A 26,817-nucleotide genomic window follows, 5' to 3' on the forward strand; every position below is an offset into this window, starting at 1 on the left:
AACGTCCACAGTGTAGTCTGCAAAACAGGATGTTTTGTGGTTATGTTAAAACCACACAAGCAGGCAGTTCAGCACACTTCATGGTTAATATGTATAATGTCTCCTAAAACCTTATAGGATCCGTAGGGCAAAGTTTGAGAGCTATTTTCACTGAGTTAGGAGTCCCGCCTGGCTAAGTATATGGCGAGACTAGGCAAAGCTTCACTACTTTCCAAACTGGGACTTTGTGCCAGTCTGGACACAGGGTGGGGTGTACGGAAGTCTAGAGAGAGAGATGGGCAGGCGTTGGCAGGCAGGCTGGAGATGGCTGTCCTGTCTTATTGGTACAGTTGCTACTGCTACAGCTGGTGGGGGCTGGGAATCCCTGATAGCTCTGGGCTGGGCTGACACCATCAGCTCTTCCGGCAGTAGCATGGTGGGCGCTAGCCTGCACTGAGCAGAAAAAGTTACATGGCTGCTGGGCAGGTGAAGGAGGCAAGGAGGCCAGGAGGCTGAGAAGCAGGTGCTGTAGGAATCCAGGATGTGACCTGGAGCCCTGATGCTCATCCATGCTCCATATTTGGGGTCTTTAAAATAATTAGTAAGAAATACTAACAAAAGGAGAGTTGCTTTCCCTTGAAAAACAAACTGTAAACACCTTATTGGACAGACATGTAGATGTTGTTAAACAGAAGTTAAGTGATGCATACCAGTGTATTCATTCACAAATAGCCATTTCTGGTGTCTAGAATTTTTTCTAGTATTCAAGTAAACTTGCTCTTGGGATTCTCATTACGAATACACAGGGTTTCTTTCCCCATTTGTGCAACATGGATAACAAGGCAATAAGGATTTATCTAATTTTTCTTATCAGAAATATGGAGGAAAGTAAAACGCCCCATTTTGTAGGAGCAACATGAGAATTAAATAAGATAAAGTACGCACATTTCTTGGTTGTAGAAGGTGCTCAGTACATGATGATCATTATGATAGTTTGTTGTTTCTCTTCTTTAAAGTACAAGGTATCTCTGGGTCTATTATGACTCCCCTTTTAACTCTTGACTTATCCATCTGTATCACAGTGAACAAATACTTCCTGAGTACAAACCATGTGCTTTGTTCTGAACTGAGGATGCAACATGACCTGGATTTCACCCCTGCTATGGGTCGATTCTGACCCATAAGGTAGAACTATCCCTAGGGGACAGGGTAGCACTGCCCCTCTGGGTTTCTGAGACAAACAGTTTCTGGGAGGAGAAAGCCTCATCTTTGCTAGAGGAGAAGTTTTGAATGGCTAAACCTTGCAACCCAATGCATAACCACTATGCAACTAAGGCTCCCCAACGTGAACTAGACAGACAGCAAATGCTCTACTTTTAGAGAACTATATAAAGGTGGGAAAGAATTAAACTGAACACATAGCGATGAAACTCCAGAAAGTGATAAGAACTCTGAATACAATAAAACAAGACATAGGCATACCTTGGAGATGGGGGGGTGGGTGGGGGTGGTTCTAGATCATTGCCATACAGCAAAGATCACAATAAAGCTAGTCACATGAGTTTTTGGTTTCCCAGGCCATCTATAAGTTATGTTTACACTTGACTCTGGTCTATTCAGTGTGCATTATGAAAGTGTGAAATATTGTGAGAATTACCAAAATGTGACACAGAGACATAAAATGAGCACATGTTGTTGGAAAAATGGTGCCAGTAGCCTTGATGGATGCAAGGTTATCACAACCCTTAATTTGTAAATATTGCAATAGCCGCAAAATGCAGTAAAGCTAACTGCAATAAAATGAGGTATTCCTGTAATGAGTTTCAGAGTGCCTTGGGGAGGCCTACCTTAAATTGGTATGACTTTTGAGCTTAGATTTAAGAGATAAGAAAGAATCAGTCGAGTAATGGTCTAGGCTGAGACAATTGTAAGGAAGAAATAAAATCTACGATAAAGGTTGGGAGGCAGGAACAGGCTTAGCATTCTAGGGACAGGAAAGGCTGGCTATGTCTGTAGCAGTTTGAGGGAGCCAGGGATGATAAATGGATCATGAGCAGGAGGATGAGCCTTCACGTCATGCAGACTAAGGTCATGAATATGGATTTGTATGTGTGTGTGCAGTCAACGCTCTATAACCACTCACTGCCTTCTAAATTGTGTGTGGGTGTGCACACACATGTGCATTTAAAGGAGAGATAAGATAATCATCACATTTTCCCTACAGGGTCGCTATGAGTCAGATTGGATTCAGCAGTGAGATTATCCATGCCAACATGGAGACTGTTGGAAATAACCCCACCATCGTTCAATATCCTGTGTATCGTGGAATTTTATTAACACATACTTGCAATTGAAGAGATCTTGTTTGATATTCTTACAAAAAACCAAACTCACGGCCACCGAGTAGATTCTAACTTATAGTGACCCTCAGACAGAGCAGAACTGGCTCTGTGGGTTTCAGAGACTATCAATCATTATGGGAGTAGAAAGCCTCATCTCTCTCCCCTGGAGCAGATGGTGGTTTTGAACTGCTGGACCTTACATCTTGCAGCCCAACATACAACCCACTGCACCATCAAAGACATCTTCTACTACAGAATGCATTCTCGGTCATTAGCCCTTGCAGGTGATGGCAAATTCCCTGGGAAAGTTAGGGGGAAGTTTCGGGAAACCACAGAGTTGGGCAAAACATTTCTAATCTGTTACAAAATAAATACCAGGACCTATTTATTTTTTCTAAGCAAAGCAAACTAACAATAGCTTAGAGTAAGAATGTCCATCTCATGGTTGCCAGGATTTCATGAACACAGATAGAGGAAATGATCACCTTAAGTCTGAAGTCTTTGTGGGGGGGTTGGGATCCACACAGTAGTTTTGTTTATAACTCTAGGTTTTCAATATCTAAACATTTCATTATTTTGAGGGTCATCTTTGAAGGAGGAAGTGAAAGTTTCACATAGATAGCCAATTTTATTGCTATCTTTGGCATTTGGGGGAAATATTAACCATTTTAATTCAATACTTGGCAATAGTAAAAATGAGCGCTTGTCTTTAAAATAGATCATTATTTTTGGAACATTAGATAAAGCTAAGATAATCATATTAGAAACCAATGAGGGGACAAGGGTAATTATGAGTCTCTTGTGCAATTATTAGCTATTTCTTTCCTGTCTTGACACAGGCTTAACCCTGACCGAGGGCTCCCCTTCTCCCATGAAGAGCCTCCCCTCATTATAGTGCTACAGTTTGAGAAGCTGCCTTCTCGTGAATGCTTCAACGACCTCGATGAAACCCACATGCCAGATCAAGAGAGGAGCCTGGGGTACAATTCAAATTCCCGGGCCTTTCAAGTGTTTTGCTCTCCTCAGCTAAAGAAAAGTAACAATCACATAATAAAGATAAAATATGAAAAGCCTTACAAGGAGGAGTGGAGGCAAATTGCCAATAAAAACCACAAATGGGAACTGGACAAAGCCATGCATCCAGTAAATTTGATGAGTCCCTGGATGCTGTGAGCAGTTAACATGCCTGACTAGCAACTGAAAGGGAGTCTATTAGCGATTTTGAACTGAAACGGGTGTCCACACAGAGGCATCTCAGAGGAAAGGCCTGGTGATTTACTTGTCCCAAACTCAGCCTTTGAAAGCTCAAGTGGAGCACAGGTCCACTCTGAGCAAATGAAAAGAGTCATATGATTCATATGTACAATTGACTGGGACTCCCGAACAGAGTGCATGTGACTCACCCAAGTATCTTTCCCCAGTGTCCTCTCTATTTTAACCTCCACTTGCACAGAGTGACATCAGATGAAGAAGCCCGGAGAGGGATTTGATACTGTGCCCAGACAGAGAGACAGATCAGATGAAAGCACCCTACGGAGCAAGGAAACAATCCTTCTTTGGCAAACGTTGTCTTTTTTTCCAAGCACATTCTCTTCTTACCAACTGATCAAACAACTCATTAGCATCCCAAGGGATTTTAATTACTTGTTCCTTCATGTTAAAGCTCTGATTTGACCAAGTCTCCTTGAACTTCTTTAAGTAATTAAGTATTTTTCTACTACAGTTTGATAGTATAATATGAAATAACTATGCTCTCCAAAGAATAATTGAGAACAATGTCGAACAATTTCTCTCTTCTTGGGTACCACAGGAGTATTTGTCACGTCATGATCAGTACAAACCTGGGGAACACAGGAGATGATCTTTAAACTTTCCCAACGCCTCAGTGTCTAGAGGGAGCACAGGACAGCTGTGCGTCCCAATCAGAACTTTCATTCCTATGATTTTGAAAACTGTTGCTTACGGAAATAAGCAGCTACAACATAAAGATCAAATGATCCCCATCCCTGGGAAGAATACTTAACTCAAATAGGAAGAAAACATAAAAAAGCTTCTTACTGTGGTTATAAATTTGCTTGTAGTGGCTTGGGCTTTTACAAATAAAGTCTGTCAATATTTGAATTTTAGTTGGTTTCTTCTAAATGCCACCTTTTTCTTTACATGTGCTCACCTATGGCATGTATCACTTAAATCACACAGCTATTGAATATTTTCTACTTCATTATGCAGCAGGGTGAAAATATGGTTAGAATGCTTCCACATACTTTTAGACACCTCCATTTTGCCATACTTAAATATCCAATTTCAGATTTCTATCATTTTGAAATAGCTCTGCCTTACTCTTTGTGGGTAAAACTATTACCATAGACTTCAATTTCCCACTGATGTAATGTCTGTCTTTGTTAAGTAAGTACTATGTTGCAGGTGCAGCCCTAATATTTGATATTCTAGTGAGTATTTTTCCAGTTTAACACAAGAAAACAACATTGTTTTGCTCTTTTTTTCTTTCTAAGGAAAAAAGTCAGTGGTTTCCTAGTAACTTTTCAAATATGGTTCCTCAAGCCACTGCCTCCCTTTAAAAGCGGCCTCTTGGTGAGTATCTTCAATTCTTCTGAATGATTCTCATAAGGCAAAAGGGTCAAAAGGCATTTTCTGGGATCCTCCTTCATAGAGTGAGTGGCTAATTTTAAAGCATGATATTCGATTCAATCAAAGGCTCACGTTTTCAGTCTCTTTCTCCGTGTTCTTAATGGTATGTATGTATCTTGTTAAAAACCTTGTCTTTCTTGGAGGCTCCTGAGTGTCCTGGGAAGACGTAGCATTCGTGGCTGGTGTCTGTTAGCACTGAGTTCCTTTTGACGCACAACAGTGGGACGCACCACAGAATGAACAAGGCGCTTCATGCAGACCCATCCTCCTTGCTGTGCTTCCGCTCACTGTCGCAGCCGCTGCGTCAACTCGCCTCACTGCAGGCTTCCTCCCTTTTCCCGATTCTCATCCTTCTTCAGGGACTGCTGCCCCTAATAAAATGTGAAAAGTACTTGATCCTAAGTCTAAGGATCCCAGCTTCTAAGGATCATTCTGGCTGTACTTGTTCCAAGATTGTCTTGCTTGTTCTTCTGATAGTTCATTGTATATTTGATATTTTTCACCGACATCCTAATTTAAAAGCATCAATTCTTCTTTGGCCTTCCTTAGCCATTGTCTAGCTTTTACAAGCTGAAAAGACAATTGAAAAGACCATGGCTTGGGTCAGGTGCACCTTAGTCCCCAAAGGGATACCTTTGCTTTTGTCCAGCACCATAGCCACATGAACACCACACAAATGGACAGATAGTGGTAGAGAGATATTGTGCCAATATGGAAATATGTCTCTGTACAGTTATTTATATAGAAAATGACTGAATAATGTGACATATGCATTCACTATAACTCTGTGGTTGTTTTTAACATTAATTATGCTGATACCATGAATGCCATCAAGTTGATTGGTCATCAGTATGTGTGAGTCTAAGAATCTCTTATTTTTGAAGTTATTGTGCGGTGCCTTTCAAAGTAGGAGGTTCATTGCCGCATTGCGTGGACCATATGGTGTTGTCACCCATAGATGTTGACTGGCTAGTTTCTGGAAGCGGACTGCTCAGTCTTTCTTCCTAGTCCATCTTAGTTGGGTAGCTCCTCAGAAACCTGCCATCAGGAGTGGCCCTGACGGTCTTTGAACTACTGATGACCTAGTTACCATCATTAGGCTAACACACAAGTGACCAGAGTATGACAGATTGACAAATGGTGGTGGAGAGCTGGCACAGAATTAGGTTTTCTGACCGTGAAATCCATATTCAAGGCTCGAAGCATTTACCCCATTTTGCAGAGGCCGAGGCTTAGAGCAGGCAATGCTGTTCCTGCTGCTGGTTCATGTAGAACCCAAATGTCAATGTGGAGATGAGAATTCAGATTCCCCGGCTTCCCGCTGGGTGTTATTTTCTGCAAGTGTAACTACACCCTCTGCCTTATTAATTCACTCGTCTTTATTGAGCACCTACTATGTACCAAGCCTTGTTTTAGACAGATAAGGACTCCGATCTCTTGGAGCATTCATTTTTGTGTGTGAGGGTAAAGAAAAGTAAACAAATTAACAGGAGGACAGAGTTAAATAACAGCTAAAAGGGAAAGAAAAGACAGTTTTGTGTAGATGGTAGAGAAAATCCCTTTGCTGTCCCCCACTAGTACATGAACTCAGTTTGTTCTGGTTAGTTGGAGAGGCCCTGTATAAATGGGGTATGGCTAAAGTGACCAGATTTAAAGCGGGACACCATTGACCGGGGGTGGCGGGTGTTTCTTGATTAAAAATTTGGTCTACATGGACCAAATAGACCATTCCCTAGCTTGCCATGCATTCTTTCCAAAAATCGGGACTTTTTTAAAATGACAAAAATCGGGACTGTCCCACCAAAGCGGGACGTCTGGTCACCTTAGGTATGGCATGTCTTATAAAAGATACCAGGGGATTCTTTGAGGGGAAAGTACCAGCTTAAACATGGTCCCTGAGATACAATTGATGCTTAATAAAGAGACATAGAAAGGAATTGCCTTTCTAGTGAATCCGTGGGCTTCCTAAAGCAGTAAGGTAACACAAGTTTAGGCTGGGAGCAATAACTTCTCTATCCCTAGTACAGTCCCTGGTTCAGTTGCTGGGTGGTACTAAGTGCTAATGTGTTTGACTGCTAACTGAAAGGCTGAATGTTTGGAAGAGAAGCCTGGTGATCTAGTTCTAGGAAAAAAACAAACCAAAACAACAAAAGAACAAACCCAGTGTTTGGAAATCTTACGGAGCACAGTTCTTGGACGCTCATGGGGTGCCACGACTTGGATCTATTGACAGTAAGTAACAACAAGTACATGCCCAAGATCAATGACAGAACAATGGCAGGCTGACCCAGTATATAGCTTCCTGTTTGTCCCCAGAGATAAAATAACATAAATTAAAATGAATAATGAACAATCAAGGAAGGGGGATGAGATGAGCAGAGAATATGAAGCTGACTCATTTACCCACGAGCTAGGAATACGGATACTAAAATATGTGCATTTAATTAATGCTATCATTCTGAAACAGAATCTCCCGTTCCACTTGGCCTAGCTAGTGAAGTGATGTTCTTTCTTGCTTTCCCACAGAAGCACCGACTGTTAGTCATCTGACAGACTTCTGACAGTCTGTAGTGTGTTGGCTGAATCTCCAATGCCAGTGTTTCACTCAGTACTGGCCCCACTGTCTTAAATCGTTCAGGGGATATTCCCTCTGATGAAGACTGTAGGCAGATGAGTCTCTTCACCAGGGATTGTGGCCACAGACTCTGCAGAGTTGCTTCCGGGACGAGCAGGTACTTGAGTGTCTGCCTAACGGATAGAGAAGACTCCCAGACAAGGACCTATAAAAAGAACCCCTTGCTGTGGCTTCGTTATGATCCAAGAAACATTAGTGGGCATCATAGTACTGCTCCTTAAGAGTATCTAAGACTGTAAGTCTGCATAGGAGAAGCCGTCTTATCTTTCTTGTGCAGAGCACGGGTAGGTTTGAACTGCTGACCTTGAGGTTAGCAGCCCTACGGGTAATCCAATACAGCACTGGGGTTTTGACAGATAAGAGCGGAGGAAAAAAATAATCTCCAGGCCCAATTAACTAATTGTAATCTAAGAGGAGACACTTTGTTGCAGTATGAAATGTTTTAGAGTATAAATAATACGGGTTTTAAGAAAGTAATTGAATGATTGTTCTTAGTAGATGAGAAACAAGATTTTAAAAGTAGCAATAGTTCAAAATGCAAGGCATGCAGAGCTTCTAATAATGATTGATTTAATACATTTTCATGGTAAATACAAGTATTAACATATGGGATCAAACTGTACAAAGGAGGAAGCAGAAGAAAGGATATGAACATATCAGAAAGTTCCTAAGAGAAGATTCTAGGAATTTCAAAATACAGAACATCATAGAATCCAGTGATATCAAGCAAGGAAGGTTTTGCTGTCAACTTTCCTCCCTATTAGAAAATTTCCTAAAGTCACTGGTGATAATATCTATTTATTGAGTTTGATGTCAATCCAAACCTAACCCACAGAGGGAAATCTGACCCGTAGCGACCCTGCAGGACAGAACAGAGCTGCCTCAAAAGGCTGCCATCAGGCTGCTCAATGAGGTTGGGCTTATCCATCAATAAAAGGTAAATAACCAAAGTTGAATTTCTAGTGCAATGATTGCCTTACTTCAGTGCCCATCAGAATAACACTAGTATGCTTAATGTATAGAGATGGCTCTGCCTCACCCTAGATGTATGGATTGGGAAACTCTAGGATTGTAAATATTCGCAGGGGCTTAGGATGAATACCCAAAGTTAACAGTGATTGTTCTGAAGACCTAAGCAGAGCCTCCTGCCAATTCTTGCTCCGCTTCCATGATTACTGTCGTCTACTGATGCTCTAAATGGTTTCAATATTCTGAGTGAATAAAGAGGTCCCTGTTGGATGCGTATTCATTTAGTTTTACACGAAGACCACTGTGTGGCAAAGCCCTCCAGGTCATTTATGGTGTGGTCACTGTTTACCTCCCCTGTGTGATATTCCTGGCAGCTCTCTGAGCTCCAGCTACACGGACTTCTCTTTGGTTTCCTGCAGTGTGCCCTGTTGTCTTCTACCTCAGAGTGTCTCTCCCCTAAGTGTCTGTGCTGTGGATCTCAGTTCATCATAGCAGCCTGCCCTGACCTCTATAATTAGGTTATTTCCTGCTTAAATGCTCCAATAACTACTCTCCTCACTGTTTTACATACTACCATGGCAAATGTTTCACCTGTTTATATGACTATTTTAATGAACAGGTCTCCCCATCTGTGTTAGTCTGGGTACTATAGAGAAACAAATCCACAGAAATTCATATGTAGAAGAGAGCGTTTTATATAAAGGGTAAGTGCACATCAAGAAAACATCCCAACCCAGTGTTTCCCAAACCCACAAGTCCAACATTAACCCATTAACTCATATGTCCAACACCAATCCACAAAGTCCTCCTCCATCTCACAAAACACACGCAATGATGCCGACTACAGGAGGAAGCCGAGTCAGTGAATGTGTAAACATCTCAGTGCTGGCAGGGGTCTCCACACCTCTGCTCCAGCACCCAGGGCTGCATTGGGGGTAGGTCCATATGGCTTCTCCTCAGGGATGTCTTGCAGGAAGTGAGCCTTGCCAGCTAAAGCAGGGAACTGGCTAAGGCAGCTGCACCCTGGTCCAACCATCAGATAGCAAGAGACCCGAGAACTAGAAAGGTGAGGCTCACCTAGTCATTTATCCCTCCATCCTTCAATTAACCCCACATGTGTTTATTGGCCAGGTTGGCACAATAAACTAACTACCTCACCATTCATAACACACTCCCCAAGGGCAGTGACCGTGTGTGTACCTGAGCACCTGGCAGAGTGTCTGCACATGGTATGCATTCAATCATTAGTAAGCACATGGGTAGACAACTTGTATGTTGCAATAGGAAGTATGTCCAAACACATCATCTCAAGAAAGTTCTATAAACCAGTTGGCTAACAGCCCGTGCAGGGGATATTTTTGAGTGAATGGCCCTTTAGTCCACTCACTTGATATCTAATACTCTTTTCAGAAATTATCTAAAGATATAGAATAGATTCTTTGAGTGCTTAGCATGAAAAAACCTAGATGGCTTTCCACAAAATGCCAACAGTGTACTTGGGATTATGTGATCTCAATAGAGCCTTAAGGTATGTGTGAAGGAAACTCAGGCTGTGGTGGAATTCAACCAAACAGACGAATTCTTTAGGGGCTGAGATCGGAATGCAAGAAGACATCCGTGAGGAGAGACATGGAGTGTGTTTTCAAATCCCGTGTAGAGGAACAGTGAACACGCATCTCAAATCTGAACCCAAAGAAATAGAATTTGTGGTGCTCACACAGGCAGCTCTCCAGAGCTGAGCTGCGCCACCGGGGAGAAGCAAAGCGCTAGTAGTGATGTGTCTCAACTCACCTCAGGTGGACAATTATGGAACTGATTCTCCAAAGGGGAGTAAGCTGATCCCCTAGCTCTATTAATAATCAGAGCCTTTTACTCGCTATAAGAGGTTTCCCCTCCTACACCTTCCCCCACCATTCTGTTCTTATTGAACTATAAAAATAGTATTTTTTCTTTATTCAAACATGAAACACTTGAGAAGTCTATGAAGTAAAACAAAGAAATCTCTCTTTCTCCATGAATGCAAATGGACTTAACAACTAAATGTATATATTCTTTCTAAATACTCACAAGTAGACATAGAGACATGTACACCTCAAAGGCCCATGCTGCCACTTAAAAAATAAATAACTTTTTAAAAAAAGAAAAAAGACATCTTGAGAGCTAATAAGGAAAAAGCAAAGCAATAGGAATATGAAAAAGACTTAGCTTAAAGATTTAAAGTGCTACCAACCCAAGAAATCTTAACTTTGGGATTTATCATCATCATTGGCCATAATTTAGAGGAAATTATTTCATCTGCCGCTGCAAATGTCACAAAATCGGCTTGGAAATCCCTGCATAACTAACTTTCTCCATCTCATTAAAAACACCAAATGTGTTTACATGTCATTCATGAAGAGTGCACATTTCATTCACTCTCACTATCTCATTCAACCCTCACAGCAAACGTGTGGTGTGAAGTCTGGGTGAGGGTGATGAAAGTGTGGCTGAGTTACTGTTAATGTGTGCTGCCCAGACCCACAGCGAGTAAATGAGGGAGGCAGTATTCAAACATACAAACTACTAACTCTACATTCTTTTCTACTACCCTGCGCTATTCAGTAGCCACGAGCCACCCAGGCTGTTGTGTTTTTGATATATGACTTTTATGACTGAACAACAAAATCTTTCATTACTGTACATGTAAATTTAAAAAACAGAAACCTTGTAAAAAAAATCCCCCCTCTAAATAGAACTTCATTGCTTTGGAAGACCTGTGTTTTTCTTTCACCGTTGAAAACTTGGCAAATGAATATGAATGTCTTGTGAGCATACTATACAGTTACTAGATTTCAAAGTCTGGTTCCTAGTAAGCATGCAAATAGATCTTTAATAATTTTAATTCAGATTACATGTTGAAATGATATATGGGAAATAAGTTCAAACAAGATATATCATGAGCATTAATTGTACCTGTTTCTTTATCCTAATTTGTTATTTAATATGGCTACAAACATTTTAAGTAATAAAGAGAGCTTGTAGTTTTTATTTCTATTTTTTCCTGTTGTGCAATGACGCTCTGAACTAGATGGTCCTATCAATTCCTTGACCTCGGGGAGAACTGTGCACAGTTTATTCGAATCCGAGTGTTTGTAGTATCACTTAACCTTACAGGTAGGGATGTTCTAAAGTCCAAAGGAAAGTTACTTCTTCGAAAGTGCCGAGCAAGAATCACATCAGAGGCTGTTTTCTGTACTGCTGAGAGCATGTTTTAGTAATGTTCCTGAGTGTATTTCCCTGAAAACGAATTTTAAAAAAAATCCTAAACTTTAATCAATAACTTTGCAGAGAGATTTTCTGCACTTTGATCAACTTCTGCTTCTTCGTGTTTTTTTGACAAGGTTCCCTTTTCTCCCTGACCTCGTTCATCGGAGGCGAGAAGGAGCAGTCCCTTGGTGGACCTCGGAATGAAACAAAAAGGGCTTTTCCCACCTCGGTTCTTGACCTGGAAATCGCCCTTCTGATTCCCCCAAATGTCTCCAAAGACAGCTTCTTTGTGCTGATTTCCACAAAAACCTTAGATGCCCAATAAATACTAATGCTAGGAGGAAAATAATCACTAACGTTCATCAAACGTGTATGCCAGTGCCGTTAGATAGACTACCTCATTTAAACCATACTGATGCCTAAAGATGTTGATGCTGGCATTCGTGATGGGACCAGTAAGGCTTAGACAATTTGCCTAGGATGACACAGTTCGAAGGAGGCAAAGATGGATTTGAACCCTTGCATATCTGATCTTGAGAATAGATTCTTATTGAATCATTATACTTCATTTAGTCTCCAAGACAACTCAGAGTTGGCCTACAGCAGGGATTCTTGGTATGGGCTCCTTAGATGCATGTCAGAAAATATACAAAGCTCTTGGCATTGTTGGTCTAATACTGGGTTACAAATTGGGCTGCTAACCCGAAGGTTGGCAGCTGGACCACAGCAGCCCTTCCCAGGAGAAAGAGAAGGCTCTCTGCTCCCATAGAGATGGGAGCCTCTGAAACGCTAGGGAGCACTTCTGCTCTCTCCTCTAGAGTGGCAATGCATTGCAATCTACTCAATGGCAGGGGCTGGAAGACTGCGGTTATCGTTTGTCAGCATGAGATTGTTCCCCCCCAGAAATGAGACGTATAGCTGGTACCACCTTATGAAAATGGCTCATCGACATGCAGAGTTCCGCTCCATAAGTTTCCAGGGAGCAGTTCCGGGTCAGCATGGTGAACTCGCATGACTGCTAATGGAAAGCTTGGAGGGAGGAGTCTACTCAGCAGCTTCTTGGCAGAAAGGTCTGGCAATCTACTTAAGAAAGATCCCAGATTGGAGACCCCAAGGGAGCAAGTCTGACTCCGACACACGAGGGGTGAACACGAGACAAAAGCAGAGAAACCGAGCTTGCAGGGATCTTTTTTCCCCTTAGCATTTTGAAATTGTTAGCACAGGCTTAATGCATTGACAAAGAAAGTCAGCCTTTCAAACTAACAGTTTGAATGGCAGACAGAATCAAACATAGAGCTTTTGTTTTGAGATAGTTGAAGAGAAATATCAGTGATATTTCTAATCTAACATGTGAATAGAGAAGCAATGATTTGTTTCCTCATAATGCTCACAAGATTGAGAATCAAGAGAGAGGCAAGATTATGAAAACGCACATCTAAACAGCAAATATATTTGGCCTACCACCCCTTTTCCAGAAAAGCATTCAGTGCCCCCCTTGCCCCGTCCAGTAATTAAAACTTTGTACTACAATTCTTAATCCAAGATGACTGGTCGGGCTTTGCAAACCCCTGGATTGTGCTAATGCGATCGAGGACGGACTGGTCCACCTTGGGAAGCATGGCCGTACAGTATGGGAGTCAAAACATGTAAGAAGGCAAGCCCCCAAAAGGTGGTGGCGATATGCAGACAGATTTCTGGTTCATTTTTAAATCTGTAGTGAGGCGAGACTGTGAACATGCATGTAACTGCTGTGTAGTATACACATAGGTCCACCAAATGTGACCTAAGCATGTTTAATTGGACATTTAAGGTATATAACAATGGATGAAATCATTGTATGGGAAGAGAAAGAGCTCTAGGTTGATTTTGGCTGAGAGAGAAAATGGTGGGAAGGGCCTGGATGGAAATTGAAGTCTTTTTGGCAAAACCATAGGAATAGCATTCTACTGACCAAGGGAAAGCTTTTTGCTTAAGCCATTGCCAGAATCATTATGGCTTTATAAGAAAAGGATATTGTGCAACTTATTGGTTTAAGAATTTCTAGTTTCTTTTCCATTAGCTATAAACTCTCCATCCCGGGAACCTTACTCTTTTGTTTTTATCCTTCTCATTTCTTGGTGTGTTTCACTCCAGGCAAGCTGACATCAGGAGTTCCTGCAGACTTGCCACATTCCTTCTATTGTTTACACATTTAGCTACCTGTCAAATTAATGTATCTATTATAATCCCACTGAGAGCAAGAACCAACCCTGCTAACGTACCTTTCCACAAATGCCTGAATTCTTCCTTCTTCATCTCCCTCAAGAACAGCTTTTGCTATTTCAAATATTACCCTGTGTCTATATTCTTATTTTTACTCGTATTCTTTTTCTTTCAGAATTCACCTAGAATTATCTAATTCATGAAGTCCTTCACAAATACTTATGGAGAACATATTTTACTATAAGTGAGAGTGTTGGTTCTGGAAGTAGCTGATTTAGGCCCATGTCTGCCTTCATCTAGAAGCATTGGTGGTGTGGTTCGCTGACTAATCTCAAGAACAGCACATTGAACCCCCAGCCAATCTTCAGAAGAAAGAAGTGACTTACTGCTCCCATAAAGATTTACAGCCTCAGAAGCCTCAAGGAACAGTTCTACTCCATCCTACATGGTCACTGTGAACTTGGAGTCCATCACATAGCAGTTGGTTTCATGGTTTGTTTTTCTACATTCGTCATTTATCAGCACTTTGATCTTGGGCTAGTTTGGGGGAGTCTCTAATCCCAATACTTTGTTGTTATTGTAAAGCAGGATGGACACTACAACTCATCTCACTGGGCGATTGTAAAGATGCACTTCGATTACGCAGGTAAAACGTTTAGTAGAACACTAGGTATGTAAAACGTATTCTGCAAGTGGCAGCCATGGCGATATCCTCAACACCTTTGCTGTAGACTCTAATAGCCCAGCTATGCTGCCAGTTGTGTCTGAGATGTGGCAACATGTTATGGTCTGTGCCCCTAACTGTAAAGATGCTCTATTCGACTGATCTCACAGAGGAAACTGCCATGCATGCAAAAGTTCATTCATTTCACTCAAACTCGCATTTCTGTCAAATCAAGACAGTTCCCAAGAAAGGTAGGGAAGAGCTCCAAATTTCTGAACAATTTATATGGACCAGCCTTGTTCTAATCTTTTTTACAGAGTTTTGAGATTTAATGTTTTCAATAACTGGAAGACAAAAAGACATAAAGACTGCTATTTCCTCACTATATAGATGTGAAATAAGGCTTGTTTGAGGTCATCCAGCTGGTTCCGACTCATAGCAACCCTACATCAACAGCACGAAACCGGTCCTGTGCCAGCCTCAGGAGTGTTATGTTTGAACCCAGTGTTGCAGCCACTGTGTCGATCCATCTTGCTCAAGGTTCTCCTTGTTTTTTCCCCCTTCCCTTCTACTTTTCCAAGCATGATGTCCTTCTTCCATGGACTGGTCTTGCTAAGCAATAGAGCTTAGAAGGGATGAAATAAAGCATACAATCATATATAGCTATCAAATGGAAAGTGAGTTAGATCTTGAGGTGAAAAACCTCACATGCACAAATGCCTGAATTCTTTTTTATTTCTGTATTTTTTTAAGGATTACATCTATTTTAGTGTAGTTTTATAATTCATTGAGTAATTTATTTTTTAAAAGTCTTTCTCATATGTAGCTCAAAGGTTGCAAATTAACAGTTAAACAGATTGGAGGAGTGTGCATTCTTTTTAAAGCAGCAATATAGATATCAATTAAATAGCAAATTAGATAAACCTTTTGACTTTTGTGCAAAGAAGGAAATTGCTACAGTATTAAAGAGTTTTTAACTACTGGGTAGTCAGGTAATTAGGAAGCTGTCAAAACTTATGTTATCTTGTAGCAGTTGGTGTTCAGAATATTTCTTGCTACTCTTGGTCTGAGTGGGACATGGTTAATATTCAGCTCTAGCCAACAAAGGTTCAAAGGGGGCAATTTAATTATGACTCTGTAACTTCTTAATTTTCAATTATTATGGCTCTAGGGAACTGCCCTTGCAAAAGGGCTTTTAAAGGACACTTTGCCACTTAAATAAGATTGCAGAAATAGCCACTTTTGAACAAGATTAATGCTTACTGTTTTCATGTTTGTTGAGGGCTGTGATAAGTAGTGTCCACTGCAATTTTACTCTTACATGTTAATAACATAACACATGAAGAACAGCTTTTCTCAGACATTTTCCTTGCAAGAAGACTATTACTAGTCTCATAGGGTGTTAACAGGTCTTGTTCTGAGGACAAGTTTATAGATAAATAATTTTGAGGAATGTTGGCTTAAACAAGGCTTAAGAAGTAAGCCCATGCCCTTGTAGACTTTCTCAGAGATGCTTACTGTATAAGGAAAAATAATTCATCATCACAAGGATCAATCTAGAACTCCCTCCCAGGGGGTACGAATAACGGAAAAGTTGGGGAGGGGCGACAGAGGACAATGTAAGATATGAAAAAATAACCTATAACTTATCAAGGGTTCGCGAGGAAGGGTGGGTGGTGGAGGGAGGGGGAAGAAATGGGGAGCTGATATCAGGAGTTCAAGTGGGAAGAGAATGCTTTGAAAATGATGATGGCGGCATATGTGCAAATGTGCTTGACACACTGGATGAATGTGTGGATTGTGATGATATGTAAGAGCTCCCAATAAAACTATTTAAAAAAGAATTCAGAGAATCAGTATATAAAATACTTGGTATGTTTTTGTGGCTTATTGGACCAGAAGATCTTCCTTTTTTTCCTGTCCATGATTTTTTCTTCCTAGTTTCCAATGGAAACTATAATTCAATACTCACTCAAAGCTCACTGCCATTGAGTTGATGCCACTTATAGTGACCCAAAGGACAGGGTAGAACTGCTCTTTTGAGTTCCTGGGACTGTAAATCTTTGCAGGAGTAGAAAGCCACATTATTCTCTTGTGAAGCGATTAGTAGTTTCGAACTGCCAACCTTGGGGATCACAGCCCAAAGCATAACAGCTATGCCAATTATATCGCTATCATGGATGACAACTCTAAACTTAGATGTCACATATCTCAGGGTGCTAGTCTTACAACCTTCTTGCTTATATATGATGGGCAAGTCTGTCTAATTATTAATTTCCAATTAGATGATCTATGTACACCTCATACTTAAACTACGTAAAACAGAATTCTTTAGCTTGAGCCAAAAATCTGTTCAATCCTATTTATGGGACCATCACCTTCCCAAATGCTCAAATCAAGAACCAAAGGAGACATCTATAATTTCTCTCTTTCCCCCTTAACCTTCACACTCTATTCATTTGTAAACATTGAAGGTTCAGTTTTGAAACACATCTTAGCTCCAGCCATTGGTCTTTCTTTTCTTCTAAATCTGACCATGATTAGCTCCCCTAGTATAGTAGCCTTCTAAGGTAACCTCAGAGTTCCACCACAGCCAGAGAGGTCCTTCTGGATTATAAACTAGCCTGTAGCAGACTGGTATCCTCATAGAAATATTCCAGTGGCACTCGGCTGCCTGCAGTGAAATGCCCATGTCTGCTGGTGCTGGATACTACCCGTTCTCAGCTGGTCAGTGGGCTTTGCCCACACTCAACACGCTGCTGCCTCAGGAATGTCTACAGTCCTGAGACTGCCTTCTCTTCCATCTGGACATGGCTTTCACTCCACACTAGTGAAAGCTATTTAAACCTCCATTCAAATGCCACATCCATGCTTCCTGGCTACTTTACTAAAACATCCACCCTTCTTCTGTGATTCTTCTTCATATTGTTGCCTTCTTGTACTATCTTCAAACATCCCTTAGTATCATAAATAGTCTTCCTTTTTATCACTGTTGATTTTAATTTTTAAAATTTGTTGGTTATTAAAATATACACCACAGCACTTATACCAACTCAACGATTTTCTACACAAACAATTCAGTGACATTGATGATGATCTTCAAGTGTGCAATCATTCTCACCCTCCTCTTTTGAATAATATCCCCTCTTAACAGCAAGTCCTTGTTCCTAAGTTTTCTGTTTAATCTTTGCAGCTGCTGTTTCAAGTATGATCCTGTAAGACAGTTCTTAAAAGAACACATTACTGAACTTGGGCATACTTTTCTAATTAATTTAAACAATTGCTGTTTAGCTTCCTTGTATCTATTCATGTATTGCCCTTTGTCCCACTGAGTTATGTTCTTTAATGGCAGTGGTGTGTGTGTGTGTGTGTGTGTGTGTGTGCATGCTGTCACTCTTTTGCTGTCAGGTTGTTGCCTGAAACAGTGTCACTAATCAATACACATCTTTGTATGAATAAATAAATGCAATCTACCTTCAGGGAACAGTGATATTCTAGGCATGCTATGAGAATGTGGCATTTTAACAGTGGAGATACATAAACCTTGCCATCAACTTCTCTGAGCAAGTAGAATGCCAATGTACAGTGGCTGTAAAAAGGGAGACAGACATCATGTCCAATAAAAACGCAGAAGATTGGCTTTCTGTTGCTCAGAGCACCTGGTACAACTATTGTGCTGTGGCACTGCCTTACACTACTCAAGGACAAGCTAGAAAAGTTGTTTCTCACATATGTCACATGGGCTTATCACTGACCTCAGGGGAATTTTGTGATAACGAGTGATGTGTTCCCTAATGAAAACACTTTGAAGCTATAAACAGTGCTGGGGTGTGTCACCTCATGTTCCCTGTCTTTATTCTGCTTTATTTTTCTCTATAACTTTTATCAGTATCTGAAATTACATATTGTATAGATTCACTTACAGTCTTCCCATCTAGAATTGAAGCTCTATGTTGTCTACTGCTGTCTTCTAGTTCCAAGAAAAGTACAAGGTGCTCAATAAATAACCAAGATTAAAAGGCGTGAGTGGCCTGGTGGAGGGTAAATTGCTTGGTATTAGTCTGATGGAGCTAGCAAATGGGTTATACTTTGAAGATCTAATGCTTTCCTTGAAGGAATCCTGATGGTGGCATGGGTTAGGCAGTGGGCTGATAATTAAAAAGTGAGTGGTTCAAATCCGCCAGCTGCTTCTCTGGAGACAGATGAGGCTGTCTGCTCCTGTAAGAAATTCCAGCTTCAGAAACTAAAAAGCAGTTCCCACTCTGCCCTATGCAGGTTCACCATGAGTTGGAATTGCCTTAATGATAGTAGCCTTGAATCCTTTATTTAACTGTACTTACAAAATTAATTCTAATGTTAAATATTTAGCTAAAATACATAGACTGAAAAATCTGTTCATTTCAGCAAGTATAAGATCAATTTGCTATCCATATGGAATAACAGAAACCAATTCCTGTCACACACACACACACACACACAGCGTCTAAGTGGGTCTGATTGTGAAAGACAAGCAGTAAACCTTCTAGAAGGTAATAATGGAGATCATCTTCCTGATCTAGGAATTAAGAGATGTTTTCAAAATAGGACACACACACACACACACACTCAGCATAAAGTAAAAGAATGATATGTTGAATTCTGTTAAAATAAAGAAGACTCGTTCATCAACATACCATGAAAAGCGAAAATACTGCTAACGTGGTGGTTATTTTTTTTAATGTAATGTAGACAATGGGCAGATGATTCCTATCCAGAATAAGCAAAGAACCCATTCCATAACAGGAATGTGCAAAGAATATATATTGACAATTCCTATCAGTTAATACAAAAACTAAAAACAATCCAATGGAATATGTTGGAAGCACATGACTAACCACCTTAGAAATAAACACTTGTGTTATTTCACTGAGCTATATGTGTATGGTCCATATCTCAGTCAGTGCTACGAAAAAATGTGATGTACCTCAAATTCTCCAAGGCCTGAACCAACTTCCTCAAAGGTACTTAGTTACTTCTACAATGATTACAAAGCACGTCCTTTTCTTTCTTTGAAAAGACAGATATATTTTATTTTCTATCTATTGGGTAGTGCTAGCAGAACATTTCTGAATAAGAACTGTGTGAATATATTAAACTCTCACTGTAGCATATCATGAAATAATCATTAATAACTCATTGACTCTAGCTGTACAGTAACAGTTAACATCGATGGAGCTGAACTGTAGCGTTTTGCATGCGATGAGCAAACAAAGAATCAAAGAACAGGGGGTATTAATATTTTAAGTATGATCTTTAATATGAAAACAGGGCATTGAAGAAGGCTGATAGGGGGGAAAGTGTCTGGATGAGAAATGGAGATGAGACATCATTAAAAACGTGGGCTAGGTAATAATACAAATAAAAAGAATTCTAGGCTCACTTGATAAACAGTCACACTAATCTGGTGCCTATGGTGACATAATCTTCCATGGGCTAATTCTCCAGCAAGCTCAGCCACACCCTGTGCGTTTCCTACACTTGATCTGCTTCGTATTCACCTCGTTTCTGCTTTCAGAGACTCTTTTAGATAGATACCATTGTCAGCCCAAGGCTAGCTTCATTCTAGTGAAGCTCCTTAAAAACATGACATTTCTTTTTGTGCCTCTGGCAGTGTCAGGGGTCACACCAGGACCCAGGACCATGTTCCCTTGTGCACGCTGATTAACGGGTGAGCTGCAGCAAGTGCAGGACACTGATTACCTCTAGGGCCTGCTTTTCTACGCCTGCTAATTCTGGATTAGAAACAGCCGTGGACTCTCAGCCGTGCAAGGGAGGGGACGAGCATCCATGGCCACCACCAAGGAGCTTTCTGAAGGCAGAAACAGGGCCCCACTGCAGGGAGAGGAGGAGCCCTGGTAGAGCTGTCAGGTAAGCATGGGACTGCTGGCCATGAGGTGGATGGTTCAAATCAACAAGCCTCTCCATGAGCACATTTAGATAGTAGGGTCACCAGAAGGGGTAATGTATTAGGCTGCTAACCACAAGGCTGGCTGATCATCATCACTGATTGCTCCTTGGGAAAAAATAGGAGGCTTTTTGCTCCTGTAAATATTCTAGTGTGAGAAACTCACAGGGTTAGTTCTACTGTGGCTTACGGGGTCCCTCCAGGGCAGTGAGCTGTGAGGGAGGCCCTATAAATCGGAGCAGTGGGCCAGGGCTTGTGAGTTTGGGGGGATCGCTGTTTAAGCACTCCTCTGTGGACTGAAGCGTCAGCGGATCACACACACCACTGCTCTGGGGGAGCCAGGAGCTGGCCGTCTGCTGGGACCCATAAGGAATAGTCCTCCTCCTCCACCCTGTATGGTTTGATGCTCTGGAATCCACCTGAAGGCTCACGAACACCCCCCAGAGAGATTTTCACTGGGTCCCGGTCTCACCTTGTAGGCCCTCTGAGCCTTCTAAAAGGTCTCAGAAAAGATGGTAGGGCTCTCAGAATTTTGGTTTTTTTAAATTTAAAACAAACAAAATAAGGTAAAACCCTCCTTCCTGCTCTCAACAAAATACCTCTGACTAGGCTCAAGAAGTATGCTCCATGAAAGACCTAAAAATGTCCTTCATTCCAATCAAATAAGCAGACAATTAGATTTACAAAGGGACCTGGCTTCGGGGTACGGGGCCAGGGCAGAGAGAGGGGAAGACAGGGCTAATTGAAAGTCTACATAGTGCAAGATGTAGACCTGGAAACATTCCCTGTGAAAACAACTTCCCGGATGTTATTTTTAAAACACTTAAGATGTATACGGAAACACCAGGAGGTGCCTTCAAAGCTATTAGCGGGTAGAGTGGGGCAAAGAGGAGGGCTCTTACCGGCTGCCAGTTCACCGGGTTGCCTCTTCTGGACTTGAAGGGACAGAGAGCAGGTGGTGGTTCATGTCCCCTGTACTGTGACGGCAAAGGAAAAGAGCTCCAGGTCCCTCGCACTGATTTCCACTCAGGAAGGTGATCTTTCAGCTCAAAGATGGGGGCGGGGCAGGGGAGAAAGTTAAGTGTGGGGCGAGACTTGGGTAATCTCTACAAAACCCAAGGAAATATGAAAGCTGGTCATTTTAATTCTAGGCCCAAGAAAGGGCTGCCCTCTGGCATTTTTCCTTCTGCACTGTTACCATAGGCAGGGCCCTTGGCCTCTGAAATGCCAAGTGTGTGTGTTTAACTGTGTGAGTGCTGAGATTGGCCTTCAGAACCTGAGGCCAGGAATCTGGCTCTCCCATTAACACAGGCTCCTCTCATTATCCACAAATGGAGATCCTTGCTCTCAAATTCCCCTCACTAGCTCTTCTTTCTGCCCTACCCTCAAGGGCAAATACTCAATGTCTTGATTGTTACTGCAACCTTGTGCCCATCCTCTTGTAATGCAGTGGGACAGCCCCCAGGAAGCTATCAGCTTGTCTTTCCAACAGCTTAACTGCAGTGCCTCCAGAAGTCCAAACCCACGGCCACCAAGTCGATACAGGACAGGGTAGAACTGCCCCTGGGAGTTTCCACGTCTAGCTTTATGGGAGTAAAAAGCACCTCACCTCTCTCCAGCTGAATGGCTGCTGGTATTGAACTGCTGACCTTGCAGTTAGCAGCACAATGTGTAACCACTACACCACCAGAGCTCCTCCAACTCCAGTGCCTAGGTAATAGGTAATACTTTCTGAATGCAACAGTGTTCAATTTCTAAATTCCTTGTCTTTCCCAGTTCTCCCTCATTGGCTCCTTCTTAGCATCTCAAGGGTCTCTGTTTCCATTTCCTGCTCAAGGGAAGTCCCTGTGTGGTCAAAACAGTTAACACATTGGGTTTTGAACTCAGGGACTGGAAGTTTGAGTCCTTCCAGAGCAACCCTTTCAGACAGGTCCTCATGTGGTGCTGACCCCCAACTGTAACATTATTTGCGTTGCTACTTCATAGCTGTAATTTTGCTACTGTTATGGATCATAATGTAAATATCTGATTTGCAGGATCTATTTTCATTGTTACAAATTGAACATAATTAAAGCATAGTGATTAATCACCAAAACAGTATATAGTTATATATTGTGAAATATTTATTTCTAATTATAAATCAGTGAAATTTTGTCTTGAAGCATGGGTAACAGTCTTCACCCTGGGTACTTGTATGCAGGCAAATCTGCATGTGAGTGGACCCACCTGGAGACACAGATAGAGGAGCGGTGTCTCGGTTCCTAAAACCATCTGAAATATGTGTTTTCTGATGGTCTTTGGCGACCCCTGTGAAAGGGTTGTTCGACACCCCCCCAGGGGGGTCGCGACCCACAGGTTGAGAGCTGCTGATCCAGAGGCACCTGACAAGAAAGCCCTAAACCCCTACTTCTGAAAAACCAGCCTCTGAAAATCCTATACCCCACACCCATCCTCCGCCCACCCTTCCCGCACCCTAGCCCACCCCACTCCCACCTCTTTGAATGTTGATGGTCTGCTGCTTCTGTTAGCTCTTCTGTTCTCTTCAAATATCCTCCTAATCAGAGTCCTTACAAACTCAGCTTAACTTCAGTGGCTGGAGATCCTCCTATCTTTCCTTCCAATTTAAACCTCAAGGATGCACACCTGGCTTACCTCGCCTGCCATCTCCTTTAACTCTGTGTCCACTAAATCTCTCCTACAGCACCCTGGTGTTGGTCTATGATTTTTGTGATACTTATTATAATTACCAAATTTACACATAGGTTCCTCATTCCTAATATCCAACCCTCTGTTAATCTTACTTCATTTCTTTGTTGGTGGAAATGTTTTGTGTAAATAAATGAAAGGCACCCTTTAATTTTACCTTGTCACAATACCATTATTACAGCCAACAAAATTAACAATAAACCCTTACTATCATCTAGAAATCAGTTCCTGTTCAAAACTCCCTCATAGCTCAAAAATATCTTTTCATGATTTTAAAAATCAAGACTCAAACAGGATTTATAGAAATGATATGTCATTGATAAGTTTTAAAATCATTTTTAATATATAAGGTTATTGTTCTTATTTCCATGCCAAGTACTAGTGTAAAAAGCAGAATTTTATTTTATCCACTTCACATTATATTAATATATAAGTTCTAGTACAATGCACTGGTAAATTTTAGTTTTTAAGTACTGTATAAATATGGTAAAATTATAAGTCTGAAAAGTACACCTTCATGAATAGTGCTTGTTGTATTTATCTTTATTCTAAAATCATGACAGGGAATTTAAATCCTATCTTATTCCCCTTCTCCCTAGAAAATTGCCATACTTATTGTACTATTTATATTTTTATTAATCACATAATATCTGTAAAACTGTGTTACTGTTTTATTAGGTTCTATTTGTTTATTAGAATTTGTTTCATTTTTTGTTATTGTTACGAATAGACAGTGAAATATACAGCAATACACGAATTTATTCAATATCAATGATATTGAGTCATTCCTCCTCAATTATCATAAATTCACTGTCCCTTAAGTTTATTATCTTGTATTTTAAGATGATATTGTCAGCTTGGTCACATATAACTAGATCTTAAAACAACATGATGCTGAAGGCAGACATTTTTACAAGTTACACTACTGTTTGGTGTTAAGAAGACTCCAAAGGGATATTTTGGGTGAAGGTTGAAAGATTATCTCAGGGCATTCGTTTCAGGGCTTCATTCACACTCCAGAGCTCCAGAAAGTATGGATTTTATAAGAATTAGAAATTCCCTAAATTATCCCCCTCTTAATCTGGATTTTTCTACAGAATCATTGATCAAATGTTCATTAATGGGAGCTGCACATGACCCAGTTGTTCTGGTCTCCTGGCAAAAGGGGTAGTTATTCATGTAGCAATTAAACACACATTTCACTTAGTCCTATTCCTGACCCTTCTTCCTCTGTTATTCCCGGTGTGTAGAGAACAACTGTAGATTGAATGGTTGCTTGCACGATTAAAAAAACTCCAGGCGCTGAAACAGAAGCACTAAATATGTTCTCATCTGAGATATCCCATGAGCCCATGAACCTAGGCCCCCAAATCATGGAGCCAAACCCCATGAGATATTTAGTTGTACATAAACTTTGCAGTTCCTTTTATTTATTTATTATTGTTATAAATAGATAACTTTTGTCAATTCCATTTAGTGTAACCAGGTAAACAACTCCCAGATAAGTTAAACAGTCTCATCCCTAAAGAAAGTCCTCTTGTGCTCCTTCTCAGTGATTCGCTACCCCCCTCCCTGCCCCCGCTGTGGGATTATATAGAGATTTTTCCCAGCTTGGTCTCCCCCAAACATTAGAGGCTTTTTGTTAGCATCTGGGGGGGAGGTCACATGCTCACAGACATCCTCCCTGAAGACAGTCAGTCACCAGACTATGGTAGGCCCCATTCCCTTCTGTTAAGGACAATAGGCTCCTTCTTCTCTAGAGGTCTGCAGTCATTGATGTGGTTCCTGTAGGTGGAGTTCACACCCTACTGATAATGGTGCCAGGGAACAGGTCAAACCTGCTCTGACATCCAAAGTTAGACCGCCATCCTGTATCTAGGATCCGCCCATCTTGCCACATCTATACCCCTCCTCTTCCTATTGCGTGGATACCCCTAGAACACCCCCCTCCCATTACTGTATTACCTATAGCACAATCCCTTCCTATGATGTATGTCTTCATCTGTAATTAGGGGGCTTGCATGTCCCCAGAGAATATAAAAGCCTTGGTTAACATTAAATATCTCTCTCCACGTGGACCACCAATTGGGGTTGAGGTGAGCATTGCTACCATGAAATGTTTCTGACTCCATTATATCTCTCTCACTTCTATTGCTCATGCTCTCTATGACTTTACTATAATCTTTACATATTATCACTATACAATTGTGCCTGCCGGACCCGTGATGATGTGTTAGGGCAGGTAGCCTGACATCCAGCTACCTTCTGCCACCATAGATTGCTTTTGCCTGCTCATGTACTTCATACAAATGACATTACAGTGAATATATTCTTTTGTGTCTAGCTTCTTCCATTGAATTGCATAATGTTTTTGAGATTCACCAACATTTTTAGTTAATTTTATTTTATTGCTGTGTAGTTTTCTATTGATAAACACATCATAATTTATCCATTCTTTTGTTGATGGAAATTGGGGAGTTTCTCGATATGCCTGTTATGAATAAAGCTGCTGAAAACAGGCTTGCACAGTCTTTTTGAAGGCATGTACATTCATTTCTAATGCCCTTATACTTAGTTAACATGTTTGGGTCACAGGATAGCCACATAATTAAATTAATTAGAAATTACCAGTGTCCCAAAGTGGTTGTACCATTTAACATTTCCCATCAGCAAATTATGAGATAGAGTCTCGGATGTTACATATTTCCACCAACATTTTATTTTTATTTTAGCTATTCTGAAGAGTGTGCAGGCCTAGGCCATTTATTTTAATTGTATAAGCCCTGAAAATAAGAATAACACAACATTTTATAGAAACTTACTTTTAAAGTGCTGTTTTCTGGCCTCAATGACAATATAATTAAGAGTGGTGGGGCTGAAAAACAGAGGAAGAGACATAGTTCTCAACTAATTCTCCCCTTTTCCAAAAATTCTTAGTCAAAGGGGACAATGATACAGATTGAGTAGCAGAACCGAATGCCAACCGGGTCATGTGTGGTCATGCAGTACAGAGTAGCAGGCACTCCCTGATCTTAGCTTCTGCTTAAAGTTGATGCACAGCCAGGAGGCTTCAATTAATCAGTGAATAGTTTGTGAATTATATAGCCGCAGACAGTTGGTGAGTGTTGGAATGCTAACCAAGTCAGCAGTTCAAATCCACCAGCTTCTATATTGGAGAAATACATGCCTGTCTGTTCCCATAAAGATTTACAGACTAAAAACCCTATATAAGGTGGGTTGTGTTTGGGTAGACTGGAGAAACAAATTTATAAACACTCATATGTATGTAAGAGAGGGGCTTATATACGATAGCAGTTGAGTATTGAGAAAACATCCCAACCCAGTCCAGTCTAAGCCTATAAATCCAATATTAGCCCATATGTCTGATACCAATTTATAAAGTCTTCTTCAGACTCATGAAACACATGCAATGATACCAAATGCAGGAAGATCACAGGCCAGTGGGTAGAAAGTCTTTGGA

The 26,817-nt window shown here is 41.0% G+C and overlaps 1 protein-coding gene across 3 annotated transcripts in view; it reads right to left on the reverse strand.

Annotated features, from left to right (window-relative positions):
• The window catches only part of TAFA1 (TAFA chemokine like family member 1), a 686,648-nt gene that overhangs the window by 296,653 nt on the left and 363,178 nt on the right, over nucleotides 1-26,817 (reverse strand). The window contains exon 1 of one of the 3 annotated variants that reach the window (XM_045289971.1): nucleotides 21,533-21,581. The exons of the other annotated variants lie outside the window; for them this stretch is intronic. The gene's annotated coding sequence lies outside the window, so the exon portion shown is untranslated. Of the gene's footprint in view, nucleotides 1-21,532; nucleotides 21,582-26,817 lie in introns of those variants that run through there. 3 annotated transcript variants of the gene reach the window in all.

This window comes from Echinops telfairi, unplaced genomic scaffold, assembly GCF_000313985.2.
Source record: "Echinops telfairi isolate 266 unplaced genomic scaffold, ASM31398v2 ScPeMD7_31;HRSCAF=116, whole genome shotgun sequence".
NCBI classification, from domain to species: Eukaryota; Metazoa; Chordata; class Mammalia; order Afrosoricida; family Tenrecidae; genus Echinops; species Echinops telfairi.